Below are 13,679 nucleotides of genomic sequence, written 5' to 3' on the forward strand. Positions count from 1 at the left end.
AGACATATGCAGACTGAAAACTTAAGGTTAAGGTTGGCTCTGCTAAATGTTTTTATTGTATTCATTTATCAAACTTACGGCCCTGCAGCTGCATTTTTGTAGAAAGTTTAAAAAAATCCTAAAGATTTTTTTTAACTTTGCCCAACATGTTTGTGGACCAACCCACGTAAATGGCTTGGACCTTGTCTTTTCTCTGGGCCTCAACACTACCAATGTGTCTGTGGAGGATGTACAACTGAGTGGTCATAAATGGCTCTTTGTTGACATAAACTTCAGCTCTAAGCAAATACTCCTGAAATTTTGAAAAACAAAAGACGTATAAAAAATATTTCTGCCACAGTTCTCTGCCATGCTTGATAATTCTCTGTTTTCTGATAGAAATGATGGAAACACTCTTATGCGGTGCTTTTAACAGAGAAGTGCTCATCCGATGTGGATCATGCGGCATCTATTAAAAGAAGTGCTATCTTATAGAAAAAGGTGTGTCTAGGAGTCTATTCTGAACTTTAGGAGTGTTTTGCAGAGTTGAATGACTATGACTCAACTGTAAAGCTAAATATCAGCAATGACTCGACTGTTTAACAGTTGGTGGGTTAAATAAAATGGTTAAAAAAAAGGCAGATCTGAATATTTTCCTGAACTCTTATCCCAAAAAAAGAGAGAAATCCTACAGTTTTATTTGACCTACTTACTCTTGGTCTACTTTTAGACCTGTATCAATTAGTGATATGCTTGACGTGTGGATAAAACGAAGCCTTCCTTAAGCCCCACATTTTAAACAGAAGAAGTTGCTTTTTTCATTTGTGGGACATTTTAAAGCTTATATCAGTGGTGTAAACTAGTGAACTTGAGACGATGATTCATGCTTTGGTCTCTACACAACTGGACTATTGTAACGCTTTGTTTAGTTGTTTCAATTAGAAGGGACGAGCATGTCTTCAGGACGTCTAAAACTCTGCTGCGAGCTTACTGAATAGCTCAAACAGGGAAACTCATACAACCCCTGCTTTTTAAAAGTTGCTACACTGGCAGCCAGTAACATCTAGGTTTTGTTTTAAAGTTTTATTCTGAATCTTTACATGGACTGGCTTCTACATATATTTCTGGTTTGATTTACATACATACCTCTTCCCGTATTCTGACGTCATCAAATCAAAACCTGTTAGTGGGGCACCCATCCACTTCCGATCTTTCCTAGTTTTTGCACTCAGACTGTCGGACGCACAGCCTATCTTACTACGGAGTTTGGACTCTGTGGATACTTTTAAAAAGCAGCTACAGACATGTTTCCCCATGACTTATAGTTAGACTTCAGCTTTTAATTATATGTGACATCTCTCTGAGAAACAGCGCTATACAAATAAACTTTTACTTACTTAAGTCTATCAATTGAAAGACTTTATCTCAACTAAAGACTCACAGCTTACAGGTAATATTTGCTAAGTTATTTATTCAAATCAAATCATTTTACCTGGAAATAAAAAAATATATATTTTGTAGTCGGACTGAAATGTTTGCAGTCCTCAGCTAAAAAAAGAAATTTACCTCACAGTTCTAATATTTTTTGGAAATGTACATATAAATGTTAATAAAATGATTCCTTTGTCCTTCAGAGAATAGAAGTTGTAGAAAATTGCAGTCTGCCGTCACTAATAAGCATCTGTGGCTTAGAAAAAGTATGAAATATGTTGCAAGGCATGTTTTAATTTTTTGTGCCGCTTAGTCTAAAAATATTCAACTGAGGATTTATAATGTCCTGAATTTCTTGTTATTGCTGAATGAATAATCAGGTTATGTTGCATTGTAACATTTATTGGACATGTATTTGTTCTTCCAAGCCCTTATACCAGCTGTTGATATTTAGCCTGTAGAGGTCGACTTTGTTCCTGATCAACGATATGCCTTTGAAATTCTTATAACAACCGTTCAGACTTCAGATGAGCTTCTAAACCTCCAGAATACAGCCATCTTTGGATGTTGGGAAGAAAGCATAGAGGGGAAGTACTAAAATAGTTGAAAGAAAGAACTGAAACATCTTGGAAAGGATGTCTTTGAAGTAGGGCACCAAGGCAGGACTGGCGATGTAGTCAGGTAGAGAGAACGGTAGAAATCAAGGGCTTTTTTATGGAAACAGTCAAAGCAGAACAAACCTAGAGATATTGGTCATAAAAGTAAAATGGGGAAAAAACAAAACAAATTCAAGAGCAATATTTCCAAACAAGGAACAGTTAAAGCAATAACTGTATCTTTTCAATTTAAAGTAAATTAAAACGTCATCAGTATACTGTAACTATAATTACAAAGGAGGGCTGTAATAAGATGTCATAGGACAAGGTCTCACATTGTTAAAAAGTCACAATGTTTGAAGTTTGTCCTGTCAGTGCTATCTAGCTGCTACAAGTACGCAACGTCGCCTGGTTAAATAAGCTAAAACACTATATTTCTGAAAGTATTCACCTACCCACCCTACTGATCAAATTCAAGGGTTCATGTGGATGTTTGGAGGGGAGGGGGGTTGGTTCTGCCAGTGCCTATTTTGATGTTTACCAGGATTGATATCTGTCTGTCAAAATATTTATTTTTGGTGCACACTAATACAAAGCAATAGGCATGCTCCTTGCCTACAGTCTGTTAGGCTTTAGTATTAGTTTTTGGTATTATTTATTGATCAGTTTTAAAAAGTTTTTTTTAAGCGGCCCGCCCTCAATGGAAAAATAACCCATTATAAATAAATAAGTCTTTTCATGTTAATCACCTTATTATGCCTTGTCGATAGTGGCTGAATCCTTTACTTTCAGACTAAAGGTAAGAAATTAGGCACAAGTCAAACATTTGGTAAAAGTACAACCCAAAGCGATATTATGACATGTTAGTTACAAACAATTTCCCCCAAGGGCCACACAAACTATTATAAAGTTTTTCTTTCTTTTTTTTGGTCACATCTATTTTTTTCTTGCTAAAATAAATAGGAACAGTTTGAGCCTAAATGTCTGTGTTTAAAGATAATCTTTTTTGGAACAGTATCTGTATCAGCACTGCAGTCACAGTTACCATTCAGCCAACCCAAAACGAGCAGCTCCCAGTCCAAGTCAGTTCTGTATTCACAGCCAAGACTATATTAGGAATTCCCTTTCATTTCCACAAATGGCTGCAATCGACCAGGTTTTTCTTTCCCGTTCCATCCTGCCACTTTCCTCCTTCCGTCCTGTCTGAGAAAGGACCACCTGACCCTCTGTCGAGGTGCGGGACTCATAATTGGAGAAGAAGCCAGTTCCTGTTTCGGAGTGCTGATGGTGGAGCCTCGCGGCAGTCACCAAAAGCCTTTGATGGTGTAACGAGGACACACTCATACACCCACTTACCAACTCTCTCATGCATCTTGCATGACTCTTTGAGTATGTGGGCTGCAGACTGTGGTTTGATAGCTGACAGGTGCGTCCCTTACAGTCTCTAATAGCTCCGAACAACTTTTATAATAGAAACTATTATGGCTGAGTTAGGAACTCAATACATTAGGTTTTATTCTACTGGGGATAATGGTTTCTGAACTAAATATCCATTCCTGCACTGGCTGGCAAAATGTTTTTTTTTTCTTTAAAAATCAACCTTATTATGGGGCTCAATCACATAGACTTGAAAGAATAATTTATTTTATGTGTTATATTATTGGTAAAATGTGTGCATTCTCATTATTGTTGATGTTTTTGGTATTTGGGATGTTCTCACACTTCAAATATAAAGCCATAGATGGTTGACAATTTGATTCTGAAGGTGTTTTAACTTGTGAAATTGTTGCCTCGACCGACTGGGGGTTACAGAAGACAGAGCAGAGACACAACAAGAGAGACAAAAAAGCACAGAAGCACACATTGATCCAGTAATCTGTTCTACATTAGATGGTAATAGGGGTTGATATGTCTTCCCTGGATGATGTCACAGTTAACAGAACGCCAGGCCAGGTGTACCTACTATGAAGATAAAAGAGAGAGAACAGAAAGTTAAAGCAGAAATGACAACACATAATGCATAATTGAAGAACAGTAGAACTCTATAGAGTGAGAAAATTAGATCTTGATATCCTCCAGTAGCCTAAGCCTATAGCAGTAAAACTATAAAGGTAGCTCAGAGTAACATGAGCCACTCTAGTTATAAGCTTTGTCAAAAAGGTAAGTTTTAAGATTAGTCTTAAAAGTAGACAGGGTGTCTGCCTCACGGAGCAAAACTGGGAGTTGGTTCCACAGGAGAGGAGCCTGATAGCTAAAGGATCTGCCTCCCATTCTACTTTTAGAGACTCTAGGAACCACCAGCAGACCTGCAGTCTGAGAGCGAAGTGCTCTGTTAGGAACATACGGGGTAATCAGATATTGGCTTTGCAAAAAAAAATTTGTCCAAAAATGAACAGTAGAAACAAACCTGGTATGCTGATGAGTGAGGGAAAATTATGATGAGGCCTTGTGATGCAGAGAGCAGTGCGGAGCCTCAGACATTGCTCTGTTTTCACATTGACCGGCTGCTTTGTGCTCGGCCAGGAGCAGTTTGATAGATATCCTGTCTCTATTGGCTCCATGAGTCTCTTTCACAACACGCTGTGGTCAAAGTCAAACAAGTTTCAGCTTCAATGGGAGTACAGCACCGGCACCACCAAGCTGCCCACGCCTCCGTGATGTGGGAGCTGCGCTCCACTTGCTCTTTGCTCCACAGAGCACAAAACCATTGTTGCGCGGAGCAGTGAATACAACTGAATGGGTTTCAGCGCGCGTCCGTGGTGGAAGCCCCTTTTTGAAGAGGCCGGTACCGTTTGACAGTCTCAGTGAGTTCTGGCAGACAGAGCTGCTGTTGGAGCAGAAACTGGCTCCTTCCAGCTGGGAGAGACGGAGGAGGTGGACTCAGCTGAGCAGAAACGCAGGCTGGGGCCATGAAAGTTACATGGCTTGCTCTGAAACGTACCGATGGCTGCTTTTCCTTCCCCTCTTGGACTCAAGTAGAGCTCAGAAGTCGGCTGTAAAGGCCTTTTTCTTTGGGCTTTTGGAGACTATATTTATATTTAGTGATATTTTGAACATTCCTTCTCCAGTTTAAATTTGCCGTTTAGTGTTAGCATTGTGTAAAGAATTGGTGTTGATTGTCTTTGTTAGTTTTTACTTCTCTGTTGCTAGTGTTGCTTTTGCTTAGTTAATTAGTGAATACATAGTGCTATGATTATTGATAAAACCAATTCTTTATTTTGGTTGCAAGTTCTTACTGATAATAGTCCTAATTTTTTATTGAAGACTTGATCCTGATTGTAGTCCTGAAAAGTACGCAATATTCTGATTTATCTTTAAATTTATAAAAGAGATCGCACCACAGAAAGGTAGGAACACTGCAAAAACTGAACTAAAAATAAGCAATATTTTCTTAAAATCAGTGTGTTTCCTTGATTTGAGCAGGTAAATAAGATTATCTGCCAATGGAATAAGATTTTTGCACCTAAAATAGGAACAACTCATCTCCGTCATCTTATTTCAAGTGTGATTTATCTAATTATCTTATTTTAAGGGTCAAAATACTCATTCAATTGGCAGATCATCTTATTTACCTGCTCAAATTAAGGACAAATACATACATTTCAAGAAAATTTCACTTATTTGTAGTTCTCTTTTTGTAGTGAACAGATCTTTGATTAATCCCGAGATAAGGATTTATAGACATTAATATAATTTAAACACAGCTTAGTGTTAGTGCAAACTGAGGTTTGCTCATTCATTAAAACTGAATACAAATCTTTGTTGGTTTCTTTCTGAAAGGTAACACAGTAACACCAAATGGCAAATTAACTTTTATAAGGAACATGTTTTGAAATTGTGTTGTTATAGATGGAAATGTATAAAAATAGTATTCATTTCCCGTTGATCATGAAGGCAAAACTTGAGTTTGAAAAAGAGCCCGCAGCGCAGTCAGGATTCAGCAAGAGCCTCTCAGTAGAGCGCAATGGGGGGACTTGACATTATCTTAATAGGAGTCTCTTTTATTTTGTAAATGCCACTATGTCCCTAATTGCCCTGATAATTGAACCGATATTGGTTCGTTCTCCATTTTTAAGCAGAAGCTTATCAAAGAGCAATAAGAACACTTACCTGCGCAGTTATTGCAGTTTGAAGTAGACTGAACATTGAAAAAAAATGTTGGATTACTTCTAGTCTCCATCAGCTGCTTTTAAGCTCAGTAGTTTTATTTCACCTTTGGACCGACTCTTGCCTTTGGACTTATGGTCCATCAGTGGCCACTTTACTAAAGTAAGAGCTTTCTCTTCCATCTCTACTAAGTGCTTTGGCTCTCCCCAATGTGCCCTTTAGTTTCACTAGTTCCACGTTATGCTCAGCATTTAGCTCTTATTGAGTCAACTGTACTTTGCCTTTTTTCATCTTTATTGAGCCAATTCTGTGCTTTTTATTTTTTATTTTTTGGTTGACCTTGTGTCGAGCAAGTCACTCTATGAAGTCTCGTCCTGTTGATCAACATAACACCCCTTTAGTGAGCTTTTACGTCAACACAGTTTCTTTTTCATATTTTCTGGACATCTAGCCCTAATTGGCCATAATTAACCTATACGTAGTTTACTAACCTAAAGCTTATATCTTCGATTAACAGCATATCAAGGTAAATAAAGTGTTTAGTTGATTATTTCTTTCTTATAACAATACTTCTTAGAAATAAATAAAGCATAAGCTGTTGGAAAGCCAGTTTATTTTTCTTTAAATTGTGCCATACTTGTAAGTAAAATGCATTAGTGTCAGTCAGCCAGTAGAGTTGAGGATCTTGTTGCCATCCATTTAAAAACTTGCCAGATCTTATTCTGCTATTGTTTCATGCTTGGTGCAGTTAATTGGATGGGCTTTTTTCCACACAAAACACAACTTTTCTTGCTAGGGCCTCCTAGATTTAAAAAAAATTCCTTCAATGAGCTTCGTAATTTACATTTGAATTTCTATACAACCCAGGTTCCTCATCTCTTCTTTCTTCCCATCTTGATGCTACAGCCAGTTTAGATCAAGTATGAAGCTCTGAAACTGTTTTTACTTTGACATTAGATGCAAATCTTTGTAGGTAGAAACAACTTAGCTAAAAATAAGTGCAAGGTTTCAATTTGTATTATATGCCCTGGCAGGGAAATCCAGTTTAGTGGTGGTGTTTTGTCTTTCTCCTTGCTGTAAACTGAAAATGAAGATTTGCTATTTAATAACCCATTAGCGTAATGATATGGTGACCTAGACAGAAACAACCAAAGGCAATAAGCTGAAAATAAAAGCATTGTGTGTCGACTCAACGCTTGATCTGTCCTCAGCTGGCTGGTATTACTCAGCATCTCTGTCTGTGTTGTGGTGTTTTAATAATCTTGGCCAGTTCGTAGGCTATTCAACAAATTACTCATCAGAATTTGGCTCTAAACAGCTCATCTAAAAAACAATCCGCCTGTGGAAAAAAGGGAAAGACTCAACTATCATTACAACTTCTAATATTGTCTGCAAAGAAAATTTCTCTAAAGACAGAAAGAGAAGATGGGTTTAGTACTGGAATCTCACTGCACCTGAAATTTCTTCAAAGTTTTGTGAGGTTTGGGCTAGAAAAGATTAAAATATGTCTCATTTGTAGTCCTTAGGACTGTAAGAGAAAACCCAAAATGTGGGGCCTCCCAAGCAAGTTGTTCTCCATGTTTAAAATCCACTTTCCGTATATCCATTGTAGTTGCTTCTCAAATCAGAAACACATTGCAGGACTTTATATTCCTCTGATTGAGACTGCTGGGGAATGATTGCTATTATCGCCATGATTAGATGCATCAGACTCAGAACACTGAGATGTACTTTAAAATGCACAACTGTACCTAAACTAAATAACTAATAGTCTTGTATTTTTGCAAGACAGAGCTTTAGGGAGCATTCTTTGAAAAGCTGATGCTTGATTTCACATTTATTGTCGGATTTTTAATCTAGTTTAAGTAAGAGAAAGGTTAATGCCACCCATGTTTATTTTCTGTTTAAGGGTGTTGGCTGGGAATCCCATACACACCATAAATATTACAGACCCTCATAAATATAGTAATAAAACAGTGTGAGCAGCAAGCCTCCTCCTGCATGCCTGAGTGTGGTTATGTTAAAAGCTCTTTATGATCACAACAGTAACAATAACAGAGAATTAAGGAGCCTTTCTTTTAGAGGAGCAAAATAAATCGAAATATGTATATCCCAACTGAAATGTTAACTTGATTTGTTATTTTTATCCTGTTTTTAATTTTTTTCTCTAAATAATTTGAGTTTTAACTGTCTTAAAGTTGGAATAAGATGTTTTACCTCTTCCCCTGAAGTGATTGTGACACATTTCCTTGTTATGTTTAGTTGATCAATCTCCTCTGAACGTGTCACAATGAAGATTAAACCACAATTAAAGGAGTGTGTTTTTTAATTGTTTCAACTTTATTGGGAACCTACTTTAGATCTAGAAATTTATTTTTATCATATAAACATTTTATATTTTCTAAGTAAACCTTTATTTTTATTTCAAAATATTGTTTATTGTTAAAAAAGATCCCCATTAGCTGTCACCAAAAGTGGGACGAGCTAGTCTTCCTGGGGTCCACAAGACAAAACAAAAATCACTTAACTATTAAACATTCTAGACATTATTTTAGATGTTATAGATCAAAATACTTGAGATACACTAGTTTATAGTGCAACTGAGCAACTGCACACCCTTATCAAAATACCTGAGATGCTGTCCAACATCCCATCAGACCATACTTTGGTGTAAAAATGTATATATGTGTTTTAAAACATATATATTTCATCTATTATTTTTCATTTGATACTTTCCATAGCTTAAGAATTAGTTGGGATAGTAACAAAATAAATTGCAACGGTTTTGCAATGCTAAAGAAATAAAGTAAACTTATTTGATGACATTTTTGGTGCTGGAAAACTAAACGCTGGTATCAAATAAAATCCGTGTGAGAAAACGTGTGTTTTAACCATTGTCACCTGTTCCCACCAACACAGGCTGTACAGGATGCATTTAAACTGGGAATCTTTCACCCTCATTCAAAAGAGGGGAAAAAAAAAAAAGAATTTTCATTTTATTTTATTAGGCTTAATTTGTAGCAACGTTTTTGCTACAACGATAAATGGAGAACAGAGGCAAACATTGGATAATGGACAGTCAAGGACGAATTAGTTTTTTATTGTGGGCTTCACTGCAGAGCCTAACAAGTGAAGCATTCCCAGCAGATGCAGAAGCACCTTATTTAATTCCCTCTCAGGGCATTTTGGCTGAATTAAATAGAAGACGACGGTCAAATTACCCCCTTGGCTCCTCAGCATTTCTCATTCCTCCTCTTACCTGCCCTCTCTCTGTCCTTCTATCCTGAGGCGCACATGCACTGCGAGCCCGTCTCTGTTAGACACCTATTCAGCGTAGATGGTGTAGTAACTTACTCTGGGCCGCTGTTATGTAACGTGTTCTTTCTCTGCTGTGTTTTACTCTTTTTTGCCATAACAAGAGAGAGGGAAGTGACAGAAGATTTGATAAACAAAGGTGAAATAGTTTAAACCGCTATATAAAGGGCCGTGTGACCAGCCTTTCTCTCTCTCTCTGTGTCCTGAGGAGCAGGTAGAACAGATGCTAACACTAGCTTCATGTGCTTCTTTTCTGAAGACGTATGAGAAGAACGCCTGGAGCCAGGAGCTGTGTTATCTGCATGTTGGTGCTGGATAAGTTTTGTTGGTCAGACAAGGCAGAAACAGACTCAAACACAACCATTACACACACACAGGCACAGCGATTCCAACAATAAAAAAAAAAAAACAATCTTTGTGTGTTTTCTACAGGATCATGTTTCTGACCCTTCACTTTTCTCAAACCCCGAGCCCCTCTGTCCTCACATAACAGAGATGCAACTCGCTTCCTCCAGTAAAAACCTCAACGCAGAGAATATGTCAGTATGTTACCTGGAGGGCGACTGCACTTTATCCACTGACCTCTCCTAGAGTATCAGTCTCTGTTTGTGTGAGAGGAGGGCCTCTCTTCTTCTTCTTCTTCTTTGCACTAAATTTGTCCTCGCTATAAGCAGACGAAGGGGGCAGAATGTAAAAAGAAAACATTTAATGTCCCACTCTGCATTTCAAGTGTTACTTTTGCGTTTTAATGTTAGCATGCGGCTGATGCGTAGATCCTTGTGCCTTGTTCAGATTCATCACATTTTGTTGTTAGAACCACAGACTGAGTGTAGTTTATTGGGATTTTCTGTGTCACATTAACACAAAGTTGTGCATTGTTGTGAAATGAAAGAACATTATTCATGTTTTTCACAAGATTTTTGCCATTACAAGTAAAAATCTGAAAATCAAGCCTGGTCAGATTGGATTGATAGTGTCTGTAAACATACATTTTTAGTTCTTCTATTCTGTCCCTACCCAAGAACATTTTACCCCCAGCATTATGCTGCCACCACCATGTTTCACAGTAGCAATAATACGTTTACGTTTTGTGTGTTGGCCAGAAAGTAACATATTCTGATTTTACCAGAGAACGCTCATCCACTGGTTACCTGTGTGTCCTACATGGCTTGTATTAAGCTGCACACAGTATTTCCTATGTTTTTTCTTTTCCTCTCTTCTGTAAAGGACAGATTTATGGATTGCACGATGAATAGTTTCCCTGCCATCAGTTTCTTCCACTTTAGCTGTGGATCTCTGCAGCTGCTCTAAAGCTACCAGGGGCCTCTTGGCTGCTTCTCCTTGCTCGGCCCATCAGTGGACAGCCATGTTTTCATGTATTTGTAGGTGTACCATGTCATCGTTAACCTTACCTCTCCACAACGTTATCCCTAACTTGTCTTCTGTGTTTCTTGCTCTTCATAATGCTGTTTGCTCATTAATGTACTGTAAAAAACCTCTGAGGTTTATCCTAGCAGAAAAGCTATACTGCTGTGTTGCGCTGAGATTAAATTACACACCGTCTATTAGGGCTGTGCACAAAAATCGATATAAAGATTAATATCAATGATTTTAAAAATGTTTTAATATCGATATTCTGGCTTTCAATATCGATACTCATCCTAACCCCTAGGGGGCGTTATTACAGCGCACCATTACTGTTCACAGTGGGGAAGTGCAAGTGAGACGAATTTGCAGAATGATCGACAGGATTTTAGAAGCGCGCCTAAAATCAGACGTTTGGGCACATTTTTGGTTTCTGTGAAACGTTAAATGCATTGAACCAAATGCACTTTATTTTCCTGTTTAATATATCACTGTTCAATAAATTTAACATAAATATGATACTTGGCTGGTTTTGTTGATTGAAGACTTTGAGCATTAATTTGAAAATAATAAATATTGATATTGGAGTCATATCAAGCTGAGCTATATCGAGAATCGTATTGTATCGGCTCATGCTAGATGATACCCCGCCCTACCATCTATTAAGCGTCTTGATTTTATGTAGGGGTGTCAGGGTAAAGGGTGCCGAATACAAATGCACAAAACATGCCTTTAAGCCTTTTATTTGTAAAAAAAAATAAATAAATAATAATAATAATAATAATAATAATAATAATAATAATAATAATAATAATAATAAATAGGAAACTCTGGGTTGTTTTCTTTCATTTCACAGTTCTGGGTTAGTTAGTGTTTATCAGTCACATAAAATGCTTTAAAATACATTGGTTGTGAGGCAGCAGACCCAGGTAGAGTCTGCTGCTGGTCTGAAACACAGCTGCCTGCCTGTTGTCTCCTGTCCTCAGGACCATTGCTGCCCTTAATTAATGCCATTAGTGTCACATCTCTTTACATCTTTATTGATTAAAAAAACCCCACATTAAATGAAGTTTGTGGCTCTAACGTCACGAAATGTGAGCAACTTTATCAATTATGTAATAGATACTTTTCGATATTTAATTTTTCTGTCCAAGAGTCTTAACTTTTTTTCTCTGAATAAAACTGACTTCCATGTTTGGGATAGAAATGTTTTTCACTTTAATAAGTGAGCTTGTGATCCTGTTATTTCATTTTGGTCACTATTTGAGTTTTCTTTTTATTAAATCAACTAATCATGACACCATTTTATGAAGATGAAAGAACAATTGAATTAACAATGTTTATCCGATAATTTAACACCGCTTAACTAACCCAGGAAAAGTTTTGAGAAAATACTTGGATCATAACTGCAAAAGCACGGTATCAAAGTCCTCTAATTCACAGTTGCATCATGAGTTTTCTCTCGCTTGCTCGTCGCTGATCTCGCTGCAAGCAAAATGAGAAATTTGCCCTTTAAGTTTCCGCCTGAGCATTGTGTCTGCGTTCCCAACCTGCCTTTTTGAAATGCAAACGTTACAAGACAATTAAAATGCCACTGCAGCGATACCAAGACAGACGGATTGTGCAATCTGCCAGGCGGCCCAGCTGTTCCCACACCACCACCGCCACCCACTGCCAAACCCTCCAGGGAAGCCTGCAGAAACTTCCTTGCCTGTAACCAAGGACAGAGGTCTCTGGGGGGAGCTAGTTTTTAATTATCACGCTGTGTCCTCTGCATATCACACCATTACATTATCTCACTGCAACCGACAGAAATGAGCAGCAGCGAGGAGGCTTTACTGGAGCCAGGTGTGTCTGAAAAGAGATGGCGTCATTATAACGTCCTTGTTGTTTAATGTGCTCGGTCAAGAAGAAGGCCGACGGATTTGAATGATTTGGATTTCATGTGCTTGCAGAATGCCTTTCAAACGGGCGTGAAATTAAACAAAATGTTGACTTTTTTTTTGTCTTCTATCTTTTCTCATTTCTGAAAATAATATTTAGAGTCTGATCAGATATTAAGTTAATCTTCTCATGTCTAAGCTTAGAACCCATTCAGCCATGTAACCTTTCTTCTCAATCTGTTAATATTTTCAAAAAAGCCAAAAGTTGCTGAACCGAATGTCCTATATTTGATTTGCCTAGAAAGTCAAATTTACGCAGCACTTTATCCACATTCTTTCCACTCTAATACAGATTCATAAATTACATCATCTGCTTAAGAAGGTTTGCTAAAATATGGAGAGTAACATGTAAACAGGGTCACAAGGGTTTATGGCTTTATGGGGACGTTTTTCTTGTGAGATCTGCTAGATGACAACCTGATTGCTGCTAGTTTTCATCATGGTCCTTAATCACATTGTGTTTTCAAGTATTGATTTTATTTAACCTAATGTTTTGCTTTTACGCAGATCAATTTAGCCAATTAAATCAACAGTTATTGAACATGCTTTGTGTTTTTTAAGGAAGCTACTATGCATAGACGGTCTGATCAGCAAGAGCTTTTTTAATCTGCTCTTTGTGATCTTAAAATAATTTCTTTTAAACAAAAAAATAAGAATTGGCTTTCTGACTAGTCGTGTGTAGTCCTCATATTTTTAAAAAAACAACCTTTGTTGATCACATCCAGGGGGAAAAAAACAATATAATTAATGGAATAATTGGCTGCTCCTCTGTCAGGAATTGAGTAAAGATGGCATCTCTTCTTCGTTTTTGCTGTAGATTCTCCATCCTGGCATGGTTCAGATACTGTGCAGAGGAGGACAGGGCTGCTCTCCAGAAGGATAGTTATTGGTCTCTGTCTTCCCTTCCTGAAATGCATTTGTAGGACCCACAGCAAGGAGTTAT

General features: G+C 37.6%; 1 protein-coding gene across 1 annotated transcript in view; it reads left to right on the forward strand.

Moving 5' to 3' along the window:
* The window catches only part of rabgap1l (RAB GTPase activating protein 1-like), a 156,332-nt gene that overhangs the window by 76,872 nt on the left and 65,781 nt on the right, over positions 1-13,679 (forward strand). The window lies entirely within an intron of this gene.

The sequence above is a fragment of the Fundulus heteroclitus genome, chromosome 9 (genome assembly GCF_011125445.2).
Source record: "Fundulus heteroclitus isolate FHET01 chromosome 9, MU-UCD_Fhet_4.1, whole genome shotgun sequence".
NCBI classification, from domain to species: domain Eukaryota; kingdom Metazoa; phylum Chordata; class Actinopteri; order Cyprinodontiformes; family Fundulidae; genus Fundulus; species Fundulus heteroclitus.